Below are 17,864 nucleotides of genomic sequence, written 5' to 3' on the forward strand. Positions count from 1 at the left end.
GGAATCAAGATCATGTGAAGCATTGATATCACTTTATAATGCCTTGGTAAGACTAGGAATACTGCATCCAGTTTTGGTTGCCACGATATAAAAAAAAGATGTTGAGACTCGTACAGAAAAGAGCAACAGAGATGATTAGGGGACTGAAGGCTAAAACATACGAAGAACGGTTGCAGGAATTGGTCATGTCTGGTTAATGAAAAGGACCAGGGTGACATGATAGCAGTGTTCCAATTTTTGAAGGTCTGCCCCAAAGAAGACGGGGTCAACCTATTTTCTAAAGCACCTGAAGACAGGACAAGAAGCAATGGATGGAAGCTAATCAAAGAGAGAAGTTGGAGCTACTTAATTTCAGACAGATGGTTGTCCAATCTCTTCTTTAAAACCTCCAGTGTTGGAGCATCCACAATTTCGGAAGGCAAGTCATTCCACTGATTAATTGTTCTCACTATCAGGAAATAGAAGGAATCTAGAACTAAGGAGAAACTTCCTGACTGTGAGAACAATCAATCAGTGGAATGGCTTGCGTCCAGAAGTTGTGGGTGCTCCAACCTTGGAAGTTTTTAAGAAGAGATTGGACAACCATCTGTCTGAAATGCTTGAACAGGGGGGTTGGACTAGAAGACCTCCAAGGTCCCTTCCCATTCTGTTATTCTGTTAATAGTGGGCTGCTGGGGGTTCCCGGGGGTTCAGGAGAACCTCTAGCTAAGATTCTGTGCAGTTCGGAGAACTCCCAAATCCCACTCCTGGCTAGCCCTGCCCACCCCTCCCTGCTCCTCCCAGAAGTCCCCACGCGGCCCATTTTGAATGCAGGTAAGTACAGCGTGCGCGTGGAGGCTCAGGGAGGGCAAAAAACAGGCCTATCAGAAGTTTGGGAAGGCCGGAAACAGGCCCATTTCGGGCCTCCAGAGCCTGGGGAGGCCATTTTCGCCTTCCTGGAGGCTTGAGGAAAGCCTCCAGAGCCTGGGGAGGGCAAAAACACCCCCCCCATGATGCAGGAGGCCGACTAGGCCACACCCACCATGGCCACGCCCACCCAGCAACCAGGCAGAGAACCCCTTGCTAAAATTTTTGAAGCCCACCCCTGCACAAAACCCAAAGCGAAACATCAAATTGGATAGCTCAACAGACAGAACTCTGTAATTTAACACCAGCTGTCTGCAATTAAAGTAAGATCGAATCTCCCCAGGCTCAAGGTTGACTCAGCCTTCCATCCTTTCTAAGGTAGGTAAATTGAGGACCCAGTTTGTGGGGACAATAACCTGACTTTGTATAAATATACAAAAGTATGAAGGCTATTGCTTAACGCATTGTAAGCCGCCCTGAGTCTCCGGAGAAGGGTGGCATATAAATCAAATTTTTTAAAAAAAATGCAATGGTCATTCCATCTGCTGTAAATAAGGACATCATAGGGAAAGTATATTCCAAAGGTAGGATGCTCTGTAATAGTGTCCTTATAGAATTATATCACAGAATGTGAAGGGTTCTTGGTAATAATCCAATTCAATTCACTGCCCATGGCAGAAATCCATGTTGCATCAATATCCTGAAAAATGCCCATCTAGCCTAGGCTTGAACACATCAAGCAGAGTCCAGAAAAAAAGTCTCTTCTGTTTTTGAACAGTTCTCACGCCATGACAATTTTTTAAAAATGTCCAACTGATTTCTGCATCCTTGTACAGGTAGACCTCAGCTTGCAACCACAATCGGGACCAGAATTTCTGTTGGTAAGCAAGGTGATTTTTAAGTGAGTTGTGCTCCATTTTACGAATTGTTTTTGGCCATGGTTGTTAAACAAATCACTGCAGGTGTGAAGTAAATCACAGGGTCTTTAAAGGAATCCAGCTTCTCCCTTGAATTTGCTCGGCAAAACTTGGCTGGCAAGTTTGCCAATGGTGAGCACATAACCATGGGAACCTGCAACCACCATAAATACAGACCCATTGCCAAGCACCCAAACTTTGATGACACGTCGGTGGAGATGCTGCAAAAGTTGTAAGTGCTGAAGGATCAGTCACTGGTCTTTTAGTGCTGTTGTAACTCTGAATGGCAACTAAATGGTTGTAAATTGAGGACTACCTGAAATTTAAGCCTGTGCTTCTTTAGCCAATCTTCTGGAACAACTTTGAACAAGTTTGCCCCACCTCCTACCTGGCCACCCTTCAGGTAGGTGAAGAGAGCTATTGTATCTCCTTGAAGTCTTCAGAGGAGAGGAGAGGAGAGGAGAGGAGAGGAGAGGAGAGGAGAGGAGAAGAGAAGAGAAGAGAAGAGAAGAGAAGAGAAGAGAAGAGAAGAGAAGAGAAGAGAAAATTGGAAAGGACCTTGGAGATCTTCTAGTCCAACCCTCTGCTCAGACAGGAAACCCTATATTTCAGACAATCTCTTCTTAAAAACTTCAAGTGTTGGAGCATTCACAACTTCTGGAGGCAAGTTGTTCCACTGATTAATTGTTCTAACTATCAGGAGATTTCTTTTTAGTTTTAGGTTGCTTCTCTCCTTGATTAGTTTCCACCCATTGCTTCTTATCCAGCCTTCAGGCGCTTTGGAGAATAGCTTGACTCCCTCTTCTTTGTGGCAACCCCTGAGATATTGGAAGACTGCTATCATGTCTCCCCTAGTCCTTCTTTTCATTAAACTAGACATACCCAGTTCCTGCAACCGTTCTTCATATGTTTTAGCCTCCAGTCCCCTAATCATCCTTGTTGCTCTTCTCTGCACTCTTTCTAGAGTCTCCACATCTTTTTTTACATCGTGGCAACCAAAACTGGATAAATATTTATAAAATGTTTCTATTCTTCATCAGCTCTTCCTTCCAGCCCTCTGATAATCTGAACAGTAGTTTATTCCACTGCACCACCAGGCTCCTGATATGCAGACAGAGTAACAGAATAATAGAGTGGAAAGGGACCTGAGAGCAGGGATGGGTTCTAAATTTTTTTACTATTGGTTCTGTGGGCGTGGCTTATTTTGTGGGCATGGCTTGATGGACATGTGACAATTATTTAGGATTTAGCAGAGGTACTGGTCTACCAGGCTTTTGACTGCTTGCAGAACTGTACTGATCTACCCATTTATTTTTGCAGGCACTGATCTACTCATGTATTTTTGCAGGCACTGGTCTACCCATTTATTTTTGCAGGCACTGATCTACTCATGTATTTTTTCAGGCACTGATCTACTCATGTATTTTTGCAGGCACCGGTCTACTCATTTGTTTTCTTTTAACACTGATCAGCTGTAGGGCGGCCCTTTGAAGTCCCGCGGCAAGAGTTTAAACAGTTTTTTTCCCTCTAGCCATCAGCTGGGACTCAGGAGGCAGCAATAGATTGGGGGTGGGGCCAAATAAAAGGTAAGAATAATGCGGGGGGGGGGGCAGAACCGGTTCGGTGATGTCATATCGTCACCGCTACCGGTTCGGGGGAACTGGGCCGAACCGGGAGGAACCCACCACTGCCTGAGAGGTCTTCTAGTCTAAACCCCTGCTCAAGCAGGAGACCCTATCCCTTTCTGGACAAATGGCTGTCCAATCTCGTCTTAAAAACATCCATGGATGGAGCATCCACAACTTCTAGAGGCAAGTTGTTAATTGTTCTCACTGTCAATAAATTTCTCCTTAGTTCCAGGTTGGTTGGTTCTCTTCTTGATTCGTTTCCATCCATTGCTTCTTGTCCTGCCTTCAAGTGCTTTTGAGAATAGGTTGACCTTCTCTTCCTTGTGGCAGCCCCTTAAGATATTGGAATACTGCTGTCATGTCACTCCTACTTCTTTTCATCAAACTAGATATATCCAATTCCTGAAACCGTTCTCTCATATGTTTTAGCCTCCAGTACCCTAATCATCTTTGTTTGTTTTCTGGCAGGGGTCTAGGACTTTTATGCTCCTCCCCTTGGCGGCTTCTCCGCCAGGGTCCTGCCTCCATGCATTAACCTCTAGATTTTCTCCTCAGCTGGCCCGCCCATAACTGTTTGCCCAGGCCAATGAGCCATGGCCCCTCTGTCCCACACCCAAAGCCCCCCCAGCCCCTGTGATCAATCGCACTGTGGCTTCTGGCTGCTAGCATTAGCAATTAGCCAATTGGCTGGCAGCTAACTGTCCCGGGCAGCCAAAAGCCTAGGACAAAATCTGTTTCGGTGAATGGGTGATGCCAAAGGGTGTGGGACAGAGGGGCTGCGGCCCATTGGTGTGATGGAAGGGGCCTCGATGGACCGTAACCTTATCTCTTTTACAATCTACTAGAACAAATGAGCCTCACAAGCAGTTTACACTAAACTGTTTTTATTTTTATTTTATTATTATTATTTTTTAAAAAATTGATTTATATGCCGCCCTTCTCCGGAGACTCAGGGCGGCTTACAATGGGCTAAGCAATTTACATAAAATAAAACAAGGTCTATTCAAAAAGAATATTAGATATCATTCTCTTTCTTAAGAGTCCTGTCAGTTCTCTGGTGTAATCGCTCTATGCGATTAGAGTTTGGGCTTTTCTTCCTCAGAAGGAAGAGGCTTTAGTGACTTCAGCTCTGCCTCTGATCCCGAACTGCGAACCAAAACGTCTGCTGGCAAGCATCTCCTTTTATACTGTCATAGTGGCAGTTAGGAGAGGGCATAGAAAAGCCCGGGAGATTCAAAGCCAGGAGCTGCTCTCTGATTGGCTTATTTAATTGTCTAAGCCAAAGGCCATTAATAGGCACAGCAATCTGGATAGGGAGAAACAGGCTCAGGCTCAACCCATCCAAGACCGAGTGGCTGTGGTTTCCGACGTCCCGATATAGTCAGCTGGTGCCATTGCTGACTATTGGGGGTGAATCATTGGCCCCCATGGAAAGGGCTCGCAACTTGGGTGTCCTCCTGGATTCACGGCTGTCTTTAGAAGAGCACTTGACGGCCGTGACCAGGAGGATTTTTCATCAGGTTCGCCTGATCCGTCAGTTGTGTCCCTTTCTAGATCGGGACTCCTTACGCACGGTCACTCTTGCCCTCGTCACCTCCCGTCTGGACTATTGTAACGCTCTCTACATGGGGCTCCCCTTGAGGAGCACTCGGAGGCTCCAACTGGTGCAGAGTGCAGCCGCGCGGGTGGTGAAGGGAGCGACGTGATGCTCCCATGTAACATCTCTCCTGCGCGAGCTGCACTGGCTCCTGGTGGTCTTCCGAGTGCGCTTCAAGGTTTTGGTTATCACCTTTAGAGCGCTCCATGGCTTAGGACCTGGTTATTTATGGGACCGCCTGCTACCACCAATAGCCTCCCACCGACCAGTACGCTCCCATAGAGAGGGGCTCCTCTGGGTGCTGTCGGCCAAACAATGTCGACTGGAGGCCCCCAGGGGAGAGCCTTCTCTGTGGGGGCACCTACTATCTGGAACGAGCTCCCCCCGGAGATACGGAAGATCCCGGATCTGCGTACCTTCCGTCGCGCGCTCAAGACTTTCCTATTTCATCAAGCCGGCCTGACCTAAGTTTTTTTTCCCCTTTTTAAATGGAAATTTTAAATCTGGTTTTAAATTATTGGGGTTTTAAATTTGTTCAGCCAAATTATTTAATTCGTTTTAGTTTATTTTAAATTTTGTATCTATATGTTTTATTCTATGGCTGTTCACCACCCTGAGTCCTTCGGGAGTAGGGCGATATACAAATTTAATAAAATAAAATAAAATAAAAAAATAAATAAACTATGAGGGAATTTTTCTCTCACAATTGGCCAGAGTAAACAGCTAGGGGTGGGCCAGCTGAGGAGAAAAGCTAGAGGTTAATGCACAGAGGTGGGACCCTGGTGGAGAAGAAGGCATGGCCAAGGGTAGGAGCCTAAAAGTCCCATTCCATCTGACAGTCATCTTAACTCCAGAGATCCTCCCTGTGGAATTGCTAGAAGAGATAATACCAATATTCAAAAGAGCCATTACAAATGTCAAACTTCATGTTGCACGCCAGCCAACATTATGCTTCAAAAGTAGAAGAAAGGACATTTATTTAGTTACGATTATTAGTAATTATTAATATAATAATTATTAAAGTCCTGTGCCGCCCACTTAGTCAAGGCGACTGTAGGCTTACGGTCATACAATTAAAATGATATACAGAACATTAAAACTATAAATAAGAACTAAACATTTAATGAAGCAATTAGTAAAATAAACCTGTTGTAGAGTTCAACGTAAAGAGGTATATGCTCAGGTTTGGAATAGGTGGTTCCTGACTCAAAATAGCAACAGTGAGAGGGATCTATGTACTATGGGCTAAATCGGAAACTTCTGACATGAAAACGGCAGTGCTGTTTCTGTGAAGCCAGAAGAACATAATTTAACTTGGAACAGAAGTGGATTTATGGCTTTGTCTTTACAACCTGTATCCTACACAATTAAAATGAAATAAAATCGGGTCAATGGAAAGAGGGACTTTATCTTCCATTTCTTTGAAAGTCCGGAAACCTTTCGTGAACTTTTTGCTGAAGGAAGAAACAAATGAAACACTGATTTATGGATCTGAAGATTGGAAAAGATGTGGATTAAATAAAGGGCTTGAAAGGATTTATGGAGCATCCAAGAAGGCAGGAAAAATACAAAGTTTATAAAAATCGATCGAAAAGAAGTTCAGAAGTAATTTATTTCTTGACTTTTGTTTCTCTTTCTGTCTTCTGTTTTGTTCTTATACTTTTTCCTCTTTCCCCTGTTTCTTTTTTTATTGCTATGCAATGGTCTTCCTTCCTTCCTTCCTTCCTTCCTTCCTTCCTTCCTTCCTTCCTCCCTCCCTCCCTCCCTCCCTCCCTCCCTCCCTCTCCTCTCCTCTCCTCTCCTCCCCTTCCTTCCTCCCTCCCTTCTTCCCTCTCTTTCTCTTTTCTTTTCTTTCTGATGTTGCACATCTACAGTAAGTGCCCTATTAAAGACTTAAAAATGGAAGAAGGATGGGGTCATCCTGCAGATTATTTCATGTTAAGCATGGATAGCTATTATTGTTGCCATTGGTTTTGGGCTGAAGCACAGATAGGTATTATTGCTATCATTGGCTTATTTGAAGCACTGGAACTCTTTCAGTTTTTAGCAAGCTAGGAAATCAGTGAGTGACAAATACGAACCCGGAGAACAATCATATAAAGACAAAGCATGGAAGGAAAAGTTGTTGAGACAGTAGAGGGGGGAAAAAAAGAAGAAGCAAACTCAGGTGTTTGTTTTTAAGGAGCAATTCCTAAACACACCCAGCTGGGATGAAAACAGTTTAACTAGCCCCATAAAATAGCCATAGATATGACAGTAGTGGAGAGTTCAAAACAGCAGTGGATTTCCAATATTCTTACCACTGGTTCACCGTGTGCACACGCTCGCTTCCCACACTCACGCGCCTTCCACGCATGCGCCCGGCCTAGAAAAAGTCCCTAAATAAGACGTCATAGAGCCGGGGCGGGTGGGTGGACCCACCCACAATCTCTGCTACTGTTTCGCCCAAACCGGTACGAACCTGCTGAATACCACTTCTGGTCCAAAACAAATTCTTTCTCCGCTAGGAAGATGAAATGACCCTGCTGTTCATCTCATCTCTTCCCAGATTGCATAAAACAGCCCTAGAGAATTAGGGCTGAACAGACTTTAGCAACCCACATCTTGTAGCTGTGGATATCAATCAAGAAGCTAGATGAGGGGAATGACCACGACTGATTGCAGGGTTGACTTCTAAGGCCAGTGTTTCTCACTCAGTCTTGGCAGCCTGGAGATGTGTGGACTTCAACTCCCAGAATTCCACAGCCAACATGGGAATTCTGGGAGTTGAAGTCCACACAACTTCAAGTTGCCAAGGTTGAGGAGCATTGTCTAAGTGAAGAGGAGAACTAGGGGTGACATGATAGCAGTGTTCTAATATTTGAAGGGCTGCCACAAAGAAGAGGGGGGTCAACCAGTGGTGAAATCCATTTTTTTTCTGTGGGCGTGGCTTGGTGGGTGTGGTCTGGCTTGGTGGGCATGGCAGGGGAAGGATACTGCAAAATCTCCATTCCCATCCCACTCCAGGGGAATGATACTGCAAAATCCCCATTCCCACCCCACTCTGGAACCAGCCAGAGGTGGCATTTGCCAGTTCTCCAAACTGCTCAAAATTTCCACTACCAGTTCTCCAGAACCTGTCAGAACCTGCTGGATTTCACCGCTGGGGTCAACCTATTTTCCAAGGCACCAGAAGGCAAGAGAAAAAGCAACTGATAGGAACTGAATGAAGAGCAACCTAGAACCAAGAAGAAATTTCCTGACTGTAAGAACAATTAACTAGTGGAACAGCTTACCTTCAAAGTTGTGGGTGCTCCATCACTGGAGGTTTTTAAGAAGAGACTGGATGGACATTTGTCTCAAATGGAAAATGTCTCCTGCTTGAGTGGGGGGTTGGACTAGAAGACCTCTAAGGTCCCTTCCAACTCTGTTATTCTGTTATTCTGCCTAGTACTCTAGGGAGTATTCTCAAATACAGGCTGACCATTAAAAGCAAATCAATCACTGGTCAATTACATATCAAGAATTATTAGGGACTAATTACTAGTAAATGCTAGTTACAGTGGCTGTAGCCATTTCACTGGTTATTAAATTACTCGACCACACAGTACATCAACCCACAAAAAGGGCTCGGCTTTAGACAACGTATTAAGCCACAAAATTCCAAACAAACAAACAAACAAACAAACAAACAAACAAACAAACAAACAAACAAACAAGATCTTTATTTTGTATGGACGTAGCCACTTTTCCCCCCCAGGGTAGGACTTTGCATTTTTAATACATGTATATATAAATAAACAATCAATATAAATATATATTTATGGCACTTCATATTTATGCCTGTAGTTCTTCAATTTGCCAATAGGTGGTGCTATCAGCCCAATTATCAAAAGTAAGGATGTTATACTGAGCAGAGAAATCCAATTTTTTTTTTTTTTTTTTGCAGAATTTGTATTGTTGAATAAGCTACAGTTTTTCAAAAACAGAAGAGAAAGTTGCACTGGAGGGGAAACACTGCTTCCCCCCCCCCCAATTATTCCTATATGGAAGGGATAGCCAACCTTGTGGCATTTGGAGGCTATACTTAAGAACTGCGGAGTGCTACAGATGATGGGATGTAAGCAGGGATGGGTTCTACTTACATTTACTACCGGTTCGCAACGGGGCCGTGCGTTCTGCATGCGCAGAACCTTCCTGATGACATTGGGGTCAGTGGGCGGAGCCTCCTGCCGGTTTTACTATCGGTTCTTGCGAACCGGTCCAAACCGGGGGTAACCCACCACTGGATGTAAGCTAAAAAAGCCTGGGACTCAAAACACAATCTACAAAGTTGCTCCTGCATGGCCCCATGGGAGTCTGACGACCAATCAGAATACAAGCTCAAATTCAAATTCATTTCTGCAGGTTCGAATCTTAACAGGCTCACGGTTGACTCAGCCTTCCATCCTTTCTAAGGTAGGTTAAATGAGGACCCAGTTTGTGGGGGCAATAAGCTGACTTTGTATAAATATACAAAAGTATGAAGGCTATTGCTTAACGCATTGTAAGCCGCCCTGAGTCTCCGGAGAAGGGCGGCATATAAATCAAATCAAATAAATAAATTAAAAAAAAAAAAAAAAGCCCAACAGAGAGCACAAAACCCAGGCACTTTCAGCATCTCTGCCCCTTTTTCTGCCCAGGATCTCAAGCCATGTGATCCTGTTCATCAATAAACCTTCTTTCCAAGCAACTTCCCTGAATCCAGTGTCTTTTTCCCCACTTGGAACTGAACCCAGATGGACATTTCTTCCAACATGCCCTCCTCTTTGTGGCAGCCTCTCAAATACTGGAAGACTGCTATCATGTTCCCCCAGTCCTTCTTTTCATTAGACTAGCCAAACCCCGATCCTGCAACCGTTCTTCATATGTTTTCATATGTTTTTCATATTTTTCTTCACAATAAAGCCAGGCAATTTAAAACAGGATAATCACAAACTTTATTGATATAGAACTTTAGATGATTTTCAAATTTTCTGCAGTATTACTCCTGTAATCTCCTCCCTTTTTCTAGAAAAAGGAAAGATTTTAAAATAAAAAAAATGTTATTATTTTTACTATTTACTGTGTGGGTTTTTTATTAATTTTTTTAAAGGCAAGACATTCTGGGGAGTCAGAGAACAGAAGAGCAACATTTATTAATAAATATATGTTCAAAAAAAGGTGAGGGTTCAGATGAAATTTCTTTGCATGTTGTTTGGGAAATGTAATTAAGTGAATATCAGCTTGTTGGGAAGGGTTTTTTTTTAAAGACAAGGATTGTATTTTCCCAACATGTTTGTCTTGGTTACCGAATTAATAATTTACATAATGATTCTGAATCTTCAGGCTATCAAATCTGTTAGGTTTACACATCGGGCTAAGCCATAAAATAAATATCCAAGGTTAATTTGTGTAGCAAAAGCAGCTGCAAGATCTTTTCCTAAATCAGTTAAGCATGTTGTCTAAATCCAGCCATGGATTGGCCTACGCAAATCTTTTTCCCCATCTGGATAAAATTGTAATTTAAGGCGAAGTCATCCATCTGCTAGTTCAGCCTTTATTAACCGGGTATCCTCTGTAGCAGGGGTCGCCAACCTTTCGGACCTCAGGGACCACTAAATTCATAATTTTAAATCCCATGGACCACTAATAAGAATTTTTAAAAAAGTTAAATAGTATTTAGTGCAATATAAAAAATGCAAATAATTTTTCTGCGGACCACCAAAATATTCTCGCAGAACACCAGTGGTCCATGGACCAGAGGTTGGTGACCGCTGCTCTGGAGGTTTAGAACATAAAATATTAGGATTGGAAGAGACCTTGTAGGTCGTGTAGTCCAACCCCCACGTGCAGCCGAGCTCCGTTTTTGCTGGCAGAGGGCTGCAGGATGCCATTGAGGCTGAAATGGAGTCTGGGAGAGCCTCCCAAGTACCGTTTTCGCTGGCAGAGGCACTGGGGGGCGGTCCTTCACTGTTTCCAGGGCGGCTCTGTGAGCCAGGTCCAAGCACTCCATGGGCCATAATGTGACCCAGGCCCATGTAGTTAATATTAAATGCAAAACAGTTCCAAAAAACAAACAGATTTTATTAAAACAACTGAGAATTAACTCATTCTCAGTGTATTCCAAATTAAATGAAAGCAAAGTCCTCAAAACACCATTCTTCAGTTTATCTCTGACCTTGGGATAATTAGGCAAACTGCCAAAGGCTTTTCTTGGCAACAGTTCAGGAACAGAAGATGCTGACAAGAAAGAAATACATCCAAACACGAAGTAGATCTCTCAACAGTTGTTTTCCGGCAAAGAGGCCAAGAGCTGTTGCTGGTTTTATAAGCCTTATGGGAGGGGCCAATCATCTCTTGGCCCTACTCCCGAGTCGTCCTCTCTGCTTTAGCTGCTCCTGCCTTCTGGCAGCTTTTCTCATACGTGCACTAGGAACAGGCTCCTCCTGTTCCTCTGCCTCTCTACTGTCAGCCTCTGGAGGCTCCAAAGTCCACACATCACTCCCTGATGCTCCTGGCCCCATCTCTGCCTCTGATGCAAAGCCCTCATCTGGGCCTTCCCCAGCCTCCAGGACTGGCCCATGTTCTTCCTCAGCCTCCTCACTGTCCGACTCCGCTGCCAGCTCCGCAGGCTGCTGACGGACCAGAACACATATTTGGCCTGTGGGCCTTGAGTTCGACACCCTGCCCCCATACCATTTGGACAAATGACTGTCCAATCTCTTCTTGAAAACATCCAGAGATGGAGCACCCACAATCTCTGGAGGCAAGCAGTTCCAATGATTAATTGTTCTCACTGATAGGAAATTTCTCCTTACTTCCAAGTTGGATCTCTCTTTCCTGATCTTCCATCCATTACTTCTTATCCTTCCCTCAGGTGCTTTGGAGAATAAGACCATCCCCTCTTCTCTGTGACAAATCCTTAATTACAGGGGCTGTCACATGCATACATCACTGGAGGTTTTCAAGGCGAGAGTGGACAGCCATTTGTCCAGAATGGTGTCAGAGCTTCTGTTTTATCAGGGGGTTGGAACTAGAAGTCTAGGATCTTGGAGTCCTAGTGGACAACCATTTAAATATGAGCCAGCAGTGTGCAGCAGCTGCCAAAAAGCCAACACAGTTCTAGGCTGCATAAACAGAGGGATAGAATCAAGATCACATGAAGAGTTAAAACCACCTTGGTAAGGCCACACTTGGAATACTGCATCCAGTTTTGGCCACCACGATGTAAAAAAGATGTGGAGACTCTAGAAAGAGTGCAGAGAAGAGCAACAAAAATGATTAGGGGACTGGAGGATAAAACCGGTTGCAGGAACTGGGTATGTCTAGTTTAATGAAAAGAAGGACTAGGGGAGACATGATAGCAGTCTTCCAATATCTCACAATATCTGCCACAAAGAAGAGGGAGTCAAGCTATTCTCCAAAACACCTAAGAGTAGGACAAGAAGCAATGGGTGGAAATTAATCAAGGAGAGAAGCAATTTAGAACTAAGGAGAAATTTCCTGACATGAGAACAATTAATCAGTGGAACAACCTGCCTGCAGAAGTTGTGAATGCTCCAACACAGGAAGTTTTAAAGAAGAGATTGAATAACCATTTGCCTGAAATGGTGTAGGGTTTCCTGCCTAGGCAGGGGGTTGGACTAGAAGACTTCCAAGATCCCTTCCAACTCCGTTATACTGTTACCGTTAAATTGATGAAAAGAAAATATCCCCTCCAAGTAACATTCTCTCTCACAAGGCAGAAAGCACAAAACTCAAATTAGGGTAGATGTCCACCATCCGAATCTTCTCATATTCTTAATATACTACAATCTACTTCAAAGCAGTGCTTACATTCCATTTCCCCCCTTCCATTCTTGTATGAGTCTTTGTTGCCATGATACCTTGTTTTATCAAGAAACAGGAGAAATAACACCTCTGCAATGGTTTCACTCTCTAGGGAAAAGACCACACTAAATAAGAATCCTCAAGACTCCAACTAATAAATAGATCGGAACATTTTTCGGGCACGAAGGAAAGTAATGGAACAATCGTCTTTTCATTGTTGTGCTCCCTTTTGTTCCGAGAGTTCCTTTGAAAGTTAATCTATTTGGAATATAATGGGCCTGTTTACTGCTAGAGGGGGACAAACCATCAAGCATTAATTTCACAATGCTGAAAAAAGTGTAACCTGCTCTAAAGTAGGAGGCAGCTTTTGAAATGGAAAGGTATTAATTAACCGAATGTTAATTTCTGGGTGCTAATAGAGAAAACAAGCACAGGTTTTTATCGAGTCTGACAGTGGGAAAGAGGTTTATTAAGCTGGCTGATCACATATCTTGTTGAAAAGAGGAAGGGTGTTAAAAAGGACAAGGAACCGTATGGGAAGTAAATAAAGGCGCATTGCCATCTGCATACATAAATTGTTTCCACGGTTTTTTCTGGAAGGGGGAAGAGAAGGATGCCTTTAGCCGAAGACCATAGTACATACTGTAGAATAATCGAGTTTGAAGGAACCTTGGAGGTCTTCCAGTCCAACTCCCTGCTCATGCAGGAGACCCTATACCAGTGATGGCGAACCTTTTCGGCACTGAGTGCCGAAAAAGTCGTGCAGAAATGTCGCAAGTGTGTATGCTCGTCGGAGCTGCGCTCTGGAAAAGCTGAACTTCCAAATTCTAGTGCACATGTGCGCCCGACCAGGGGTGGGTTCTAAAATTTTTTACTACTGGTTCTGTGGGCGTGGCTTATTTTGTGATTGTGGTTTGATGGTCATGTGACAATTCTTTAGGATTTAGCAGAGGTACTGGTCTACCAGGCTTTTAACTGCTTGCAGAGCTGTACCGATCTAACCATTTGTTCTTGGAGTGTCCTGGTCTACCCATTTGTTTTTGGAGGCACCAGTCTACCACTACACTGCCTTTTAACACTGATCAGCTATAGGGCGGCCCTTTGAAGCCCCGCGGTAAGAGTTTAAACAGTTTTTTTTCTTCTAGCCGATCAGCTGGGACTCGGGAGGCAGCGAATAGATTGGGGGCAGGGCCAAATAAAAGGTAAGAATAACACAAGCGGGGCAGGAGGGCCCAGCTCCCGAACAAAGAGAACCGGTTCGGTGACGTCATATCGTCACCGCTACCGGCTTGGCAGAACCGGGCGGAACCGGGAGGAACCCACCACTGCGTCCGACTATCAGTTGGTCGGTGCAGATGTGCAAGCTGGTTTTTGGCACTTCTGCGCACATGAAGGGATCATGCTCTGGAAAAGCTGAACTTCCAGGTTCTGGCGCGCATGTGCACCCGACAATCAGCTGGCCTAAGGAAGGACTAGAATTTACAATCTCCTGGTGATTAGCTCACAGTCATCCATCTACCTTTCATGCCCAAGGTGGGATTAGAACTCACCTGGTTTCTAGCTTGGTGCCTTAACTACTAGACCCGTGATGGCGAACCTATGGCACGTGTGCCACAGGTGGCACATGGAGCCAAATCTGTGGGCACGCAAACGTTGCCCTAGCTCAGCTCCAGCGCACATGTGCGTGCCAGCCAGTTGATTTTCAGGCCTTCCGGGCCTACCGGAAGTCAGGAAACAGTCTGTTTTTGGCCTCTGGAGGGCCTCCGGGGGGGAGGGGGGAGGCAGTTTTCACCCTCCCCAGGGCTCCTAGAAAGCCTCCGGAGCCTGGGGAGGGCGAAAAACGGGCCCACCGGGCCATCACGTGCCCAAAGCATACGGAGCACATGCGTGGGATGCATTGAATTATGGGTGTGGGCACATGTGCACATGACCCCCTGCGCTCCCCCTGTTTTTGGCACGCGACGGCAAAAAGGTTAGCCATAACTGCACTAGACCAAACTAGCTCTCAATAATGTTCTACACAAGCACGTTGTAGGAACAGTAATCTCTTATTTGCCTTTGAAAGGCACCCCCAAGATTTGGGGGGGGGTGCTCCATCAGTGGAGATTTTCAAAAAGAGATTGGCCAGCCATTTGTTTGGAATGGTATAGAGCAGGGGTCTCCAACCTTGGCAACTTTAAGACTTGTGGACTTCAACTCCCAGAGTTCCTCAGCCAGCAAAGCTAGCTGAGGAAGTCTGGGAGTTGAAGTCCATAAGTCTTAAGGTTGCCAAGGTTGGAGACCCCTGGTATAGAGTGTCATGTTCAAGCACGGGGTTGGACTAGAAGACCTCCAAGTTCCCTTCCAACTCTATTATTCTACGTTTTGTGTTCTATGTTCTAGTCCAGGCAGTCACCAAAAGTCAGCAGTGACTCAAAGGCACCAAAAATAAATAAATAATTTTTTTAAAAATCCCCAAATCCCTGGAAGATGGTTATAGTGGATATTCCTTTGATGCTACCATACAGTATATCAAGGGGAAAAAATGTAAAAAAGGGTTCGCAATGCTTAAGTTTGGAAGGTTTTAAAATATTTAAAGGATTTTATGTCCTGTTAATAAGAAAAATGTTAATGTTTGAATTCCACAAGATCAGAGTGGGATTTTAGGACTTTTTGATCTAAATCAGATAGAAAAGGCACCTGGGGTTTTAAAGATTTCCCCCCCCATCCCCGTTATTCAAGTGCTGTTAGAAAAGCAAGTTTTAAAAATCCTTTTGCGAAATCCCTTTTTTGTCCACATTGTGAAACGTCAGCTGTCCAATTGTCACAAGTTGGCCATTTTTAGGTGTCACACAATTCAATCAGTAACAGTAACCGAGTTAGAAGGAACCTTGGAGGTCATCTAGTCCAACCCCCTGCTCACACAGGAGACCTGTACTAGGGATTCGAACCGCCAAATTGCCGACCTTTCTGATGGACAAGCTCAGTGTCTTAGCCACTGAGCCGCCAATCAATCAATCAATCAAAGTCACCAAATGAACATTTATTTATTTATTTATTTATTTATTAGTCCAATTTATATGCCGCCCTTCTCCATAGGCTCAGGCATCTTACAATGCATTATAGCAATAGCCTGCATACTTTTTTGAATATACCTGCTTAGTAGGGCTTTAGTAGATTTTGTTCTATACAAAGCTGGCTTATTGCCCCCACAATCCGGGTCCTCAATTTACCTACCTTGAAAGGATGGAAGGCTGAGTCAACCTTGAGCCTGGTGAGATTCGAACTTGCACTAATTGCAGGCAGCTGGCAGCTACGTGCTAGCACTTAATAGCACTTTAGTCCGCTGCACCACCGAGGCTCCTTTATGGTTTGTATTCCCATTTTGCATCATTGTCTTACCAGTACAGCCCTTATTCCATTAAAAATACTGGTAGTCCTCAACTTACGACTGCAATTGACCCCAAAATTTAGGTTGTTAAGTGGAAAATATGTTAAAGGTTTTTTTGCCCGATTTTACGACTGTTTTTGCCACATTTGTTATGTGAATCACTGCAGTTCTTAAATTAGTAACATGGCTGTTAAGGGAATCTGGCTTCCCCATTGACTTTGCTTGTCAGAAGGTCGCAAAAAGGGATCAGAAGACCTCGGGACACTGCAACTGTCATAAACCTGAGTCAGTTGTCAAGCATCCAAATATAAATCATATGACCATGGGGATGCGGCAATGGTCGTGTGATAAATGGTCATAAGTCATTTTTTTCAGTGCCGTTGTAACTTCAAACGGTCCTTAAATGAACTGTTGGAAGCCAAGGACTACCTGTATTATGTATGGTCCCCAAGAGATTGCTTAATCCTGTGCTTCTTGGATATATTCCTTCTCATGGTATTTCAGAAACCTGAAGTGATTTGGGACAGGTAGTCCTTGACTTATGACCACAATTGAACCCAACATTTCTGTTACTAAGTGAGACAGTTGTGAGTTCTCCCCTATTTTATGACTTCGAATTCCTGGAATTTGAATAAGGATCCACAGCCTGAAACGAAACTTGTAACAATGGTGAGAAAGATGCAAAGGTAAAGGTTCCCCCTCGTACATATGTGCTAGTTGTTCCCGACTCTAGGGGGTGGTGCTCATCTCTGTTTCAAAGCCGAAGAGCCAGCGCTGTCCGAAGACATCTCCGTGGTCATGTGACTCGCATGACTAAATGCCAAAGGTGCACGGAACTCTGTTACCTTCCCACCAAAGGTGGTCCCTATTTTTCTACTTGCATTTTTTACGTGCTTTCGAACTGCTAGGTTGGCAGAAGCTGGGACAAGTAATGGGAGCTCACCCCATTACGCGGCACTAGGGATTCGAACCGCTGAACTGCCGACGTTTCGATCAACAAGCTCGGCGTCTTAGCCACTGAGCCATTGCATCCCTATGGAGAAAGATGAGACAATATAAAACACCTGAAGAATTAGGCACCCAACCTTCCTAAGATGGATGTACCTTTTTGTTTTCTTTCTTCCCTATTTCATCTGGTTCCCTGAATGAATAAAATAGAATAAAATAATGTAATAATAATAATAATAACCAGGTATATATACAGCACAAAACAAATGTAGCTTATAGCACCTGGACTGATCATTAATACTTATATCCATGCTTTCCTTAAGAGAACTCTATGGTTAATCAGGCTTTTTATAAGCCAGCCCTCCTAGTTGACTGTTGTGAGAATAACAATGGATGTATTCTAGAGCAGGCCTCAAATTCACTGTCTATAGAGTTCTCTGAGTCAGTTTCTGTTTTGAAGGCATATGTAGCACCCGTATTATTGCTGACTCATTGTCTAGATCAGTGTTGATAAACCTGTGAACTGGTTCTGTGGCGTGCATGTGCGCACCGGGAAGCTGAGCTTCTGGTTTCTGGCACTCCTGCGCATGCACACCAGGAAGCTACTCTTCCGGATTCTGGCACTCCTGCGCATATGCACCGGGAAACTACTCTTCCGGTTTCCAGCGCGCATGCTCCCATTTCGGCACTTGGTGCGCTGGAAGCCGGAAGAGCAACAGGTGACAGCT

This window comes from Pantherophis guttatus, chromosome 3 (assembly GCF_059756535.1).
Source record: "Pantherophis guttatus breed Tessera chromosome 3, ASM5975653v1, whole genome shotgun sequence".
Classification (NCBI taxonomy): Eukaryota; Metazoa; Chordata; class Lepidosauria; order Squamata; family Colubridae; genus Pantherophis; species Pantherophis guttatus.